General features: G+C 37.0%; 1 protein-coding gene across 2 annotated transcripts in view; it reads right to left on the reverse strand.

Moving 5' to 3' along the window:
* phf24 (PHD finger protein 24) overlaps positions 1-4,376 on the reverse strand; it is a 41,816-nt gene extending 37,440 nt beyond the window's left edge. For both annotated transcript variants that reach the window (XM_016485318.1, XM_016485310.1), the window contains exon 1: positions 4,028-4,376. The gene's annotated coding sequence lies outside the window, so the exon portion shown is untranslated. The remainder of the gene's footprint in view (positions 1-4,027) is intronic.
* Positions 4,377-4,627: the final 251 nt, after the last annotated feature.

A 4,627-nucleotide genomic window follows, 5' to 3' on the forward strand; every position in this document is an offset into this window, starting at 1 on the left:
TGCCTTCCTTCTGATCACAACAAAAGAGTGGATGAACTTTATTTTTAATTAAGATCCAGACCGCGTCAGTAAGAACTTGGTCCTTTGTTCACTTCATTTTACTGTGGATTCAGTTGCAAACAAAGCACAATTCAACACAGGATTTTCATAAAGATTGAAACTAAAAGACGATGCAGTGCGTATATATTGGATCCAAAAGTAATGCCGCACCACACAAGTGTGAGTAACTTTTTTTATTACGTGGTCACTATTGCTTTGTCTGTTATTAGAGATCGTACTGAATATTTATGCATTTTTAACTTAAATCACAGCAGCGTCCATTTATGAAGGATGTAGGCTGTCAAACACACACAACTGTTAGCCAATCATACCAGTGGGCGTTTACTTCTAAGTCTACAATCAACCACGCCTATTCAAACAGAGCGTTCTGATGAGGGGGGTCAAAACAGGACAGAAAATAGCCTATTACTTCTAAATGATTGTGTTTTTTGATGTAAAAATATTGATAATGTTATAAGTGGACCTCAGAGAACAGTACAAAATAATAAAAAAGGCAGTTCATGACCCCTTTAAATCACATTCGTCCTCAGAAGCACTGGTTATTATCGGTGCTTGTTTTCAATATCATGTTGACATATAAGTGTCCTGTGTGAAATCATATCTCATGAAGTGATGCTGTGAATTGGAGTTTATAGGCAATTTATGTGAGGACACTGTGGTGTCTAAATATCAATCTGAGTGAGGCATCAGTCTGCACAGATGTTCAGGAGAATATGCTTTAGTACATTTACTTCATATAAAGCTAACCATTGCTTCTTCTAAGTCTTCGATTCAATTACATTTTTCTGCAAAATTATTTTTCTCCCTGTCCTTATGACAATCAGCAGACAAGGCCAGGCAAGGCAAGGCAATAATCAAACTTGCTCACCTAAAATATTCACTCTCCCTCTTATATATTAAACTTGATTCATTTTAGTGAACCAGCTTGTTTAGAAAGTTCATTTAAATAAAGAAGTTAAAAAATAGATTTTCTGCATGGCATTGTACATCTAAATAACAAACACGGTTGATAAAAAAAGAAAAAGGAAGGAAAAAGAAAGAATAATAGCTTTTATTAGTATCTTGTAAGCTAAATATTTTGTCAAAAGGCAGCAAAAGATGTAGAGATGCTGAGCTGGTTCAGAAAGGCAGTCAGAATGAATCATTCGTGAATCTGACTAATCCTAACGCATTAATGAATTCAGGAGATGCTCCAGTCCGCAAACAATTTAAAAATAACGTATTTGGAAAAAAATCCTGTACTTTCTTAAAAATATCTCCTTTGCTGAATAAATAAATTCCTGCGGAAACACAAAGGTAACTACATGTACATAGACCTTTTTGGATGAACTGTCCCTTTAAATTATGAGTAACTTGTAGTGTGGTGAGCTACAGTTTCAATAATTGAAACATTTCAGAAGTTATACTTATTTACTACAGGAAAACATAAATGTTATGCATTGCACCTACATGTGCACCAGCCTTTGTTTTTCCCTGTAATATTATTTTAATACCATGTTTGACAAATCCGCTTCGCACTGTCAAGCTGTCGCTGACTTGAATCCCAACAAACCCTGCCTTTCATGCGCTGCTCCTGTGGGGAACTGCTCTGTGAATAGGACGGCGACAAAGCATTCTTTTTTTCCATGGGAATGCTTCCCATTGAAGTGAATATCCCATCCCCAAAGGCCTGGAACTAATCACACTAACGAGTTCACTAAGGCCACCTTCTGCCAGTGATTGGAATCACAAACACCCACCGAAAAAAATAAGCAGCCAAACTTCAAAAATGAAATCGCCAACGCTCTCTGTAAACGCTAATGAGCAACAAAGTGATAAAACACATAATCTGTGCAATGTGGGCTTGTGTGCTTTGGGAACATTTATGAACGCATATATGCCATCGCATCCCATAATGCCTGACCTTACTGGACAACTGTGAGCATGGGGAGTTGAGATTCCTCTCGCACACTGGCCTATGGGCACGGAGGCGTCGCAGTGTGGAGGAATTTGAATGCAAATGCCTCTAGAGAGAGGAACCCCCACGTTGGCATTCAGTTCCTGTCAGGCACAAAGTCTGTGCCAAGCACTCTTCTGAGAGGAGGTGACAATTGGCGCTTTTCCACTGCATGGTACGGCACGGTACGGCTCGACGCAGTGGAAAAGCGCCAAATGAGAGCTGAGAGAGAGATGAGGGAACCTAGAGTGTCTGCTGGGTTCCAGAGCTGACACTCATGGTGCATTGTGGGTAGGAGGTCAGACAGGAGAGAACCGAGCACCAAAAGGTGGAGGAGGGTCCTGAAGAAGTCGGACAGGGCTAATAGCGGAGGTTTAAGTCAAATAGATCAACTGAACCAATGCTAATACTGAACCATTGCGAATAGCAAGCACATACAGAACTAGAAAGGCCAAGAATGGAATATGATTGTCAAGAGTCTGATTTGGAAAAAGTTCACAAGGTCAAATGTACATAAAGTTCAAATTCAGTACACTCTTATTAACCTATATGTTTGGATTAGACCAGTTTTATTTTCTTTATGTTCTCTATTGTTAGCATTAGCATTTGCATTATCAATAATATAGTTTCTTACATGAAGAAAGATACATTATTATTATCATCATTATTATCATCAAGCTCTGGTTAAATCAACTTTATATTCATATAACAAATTATTATTATTATAGATGATATTCAAGTCAAGAGATTCAAAAAATATTATTTAACATCACTGAATTAACCTAAATAAATCAACAAATCATATTGTTATGGGTTAATCAGGTAGAAATAGCTTGTTAAGGAAATTAATGATGATAATAATAGAAAATTAATAATTAATAATAATAATAATATAATTATAATTGTTGTTGTTGTTGATAGTATAGTAGACGTAGTACCAGTATAATGTAATTTATTATTATTACTATTATTATTATTATTATTCTTTTGCAGGTAGTAATATTGTAATATTTATATTGCTCCTTAAATCTGAAATAATATTACTTACAATATTTATTAAATAATGTTACATTTAGTAATATAAAATATTTAAAATCAGAGTATTAATTATCAATATTAATGATGATTATTGTTGTTATTGTTGTTGTTGTTGATGATGATGATGATGATGACGATGTTAGTATTATTTAATAATATGCAGGTTGTAATACCATAATAATGCTCTTCATTTCTGAAATAATATTACGCTTACAATATTATGCTTACAATAATTAATTTTACATTTAGTAATAAAAATAATATGATTTATTATTAATATTAATGATTAAAATATTGCTATCTAAAACAAACAAATAAATAATCAGTTAAAATAAAAAATAAAAGGCTATCCGTTTAAATTCTATAAAATCTATGGAAATGTATCTAAATGATGTTCTGTGAAATTCTCTGAATGCAGGCCGCTCACTTCATCTCCTCAATGACTACATAACACCCTGCTGGCTCCTGGCCTGTGACGTCAGAAGTGATGCACAAAGGTCTTACAAAGATCCAGAAAAACTTACCTCTGCAGTGCTGCTCACAAAGAGCGTGTACACTTCACCACGCACAAGTTATCGTGTGAAACGTTTCACTGCACATCCAAAACTGTAAATACGTAACGTGCAACATTCAGTGTCAGTGTAAGAAAATTATTGCGTAAAGTCTGGCAGCTCCCTGTCAAACAGCCTCGTTACATCTCACAGTAGAACATGATGCAATATGATGCATGGCTCTCATCCAAACAGCACTGACCTAGATCGGGTGGCATAGACGGGGTATTTTTCTAAACCCACACAAAACTGATGCATGAATGATTCGTCTCGTGAAATTTACGTCCATGCGCAGTAAATTGCATCAAATTGAATGCATGTTCCATGTTGCCCACAATCCGTGTCCTGCAAGATTTACTAATTGAGGTTGAATGTGGACTGTAAAAATCCCAACTGGCTTGATTTAGTTAGTATCTATAGTTAGAAAAGAACTAAGGCTAACCTGAAGGAAATGGGATGGTGCTCCGGTACTAGGGACTCGATTTCTTCTGCTCTTCTCACGCGTTGCCAGCAGTCATTTCAAGGTTTGCTTTCGTCAGTGAAGGCTATGCGTGTGTAATCGCGGCGGCCAGTGTAGAGTGTGTAACCCCGTCAAACAAATATTCCGCAGCCGCGCAAACAGCGTTGTTTGTGAGGCGCGGAGACTGGACAGCTCCGGTGCTGAATTCTGCTCAACTTTGCTGTGGACTGAAGACCGTACAGCTCGGGTAAATGAACACAAGCCTGGTAAAAGTTGTGTCTGCTGCTTCTGCTGACTAGCCCACTAGATTCGCGAGGGTCCAATGTTCTTCGAGCCTCTTCACGGAACTTGTTTTCAGCCTGCGAAAGGAGACGTTTCATTGGTCTGTTCAAATGACGTTGGCACTGGGAGATGAGATGAGCCAATACATGGAGTATGTATACAAGACATGCACATACATCGCCTTGTTGATTTTGGGGTTGTAGATTATACTACTATATTTTCAAAAACCAATACTGAATATCTAGAAAACAGGATGTGCACATACTACAGTCTTGGCTACAAAAACTATTAATTGAATAA

This window comes from Sinocyclocheilus anshuiensis, unplaced genomic scaffold (genome assembly GCF_001515605.1).
Source record: "Sinocyclocheilus anshuiensis isolate Anshui unplaced genomic scaffold, SAMN03320099.WGS_v1.1 scaffold205, whole genome shotgun sequence".
NCBI classification, from domain to species: Eukaryota; Metazoa; Chordata; class Actinopteri; order Cypriniformes; family Cyprinidae; genus Sinocyclocheilus; species Sinocyclocheilus anshuiensis.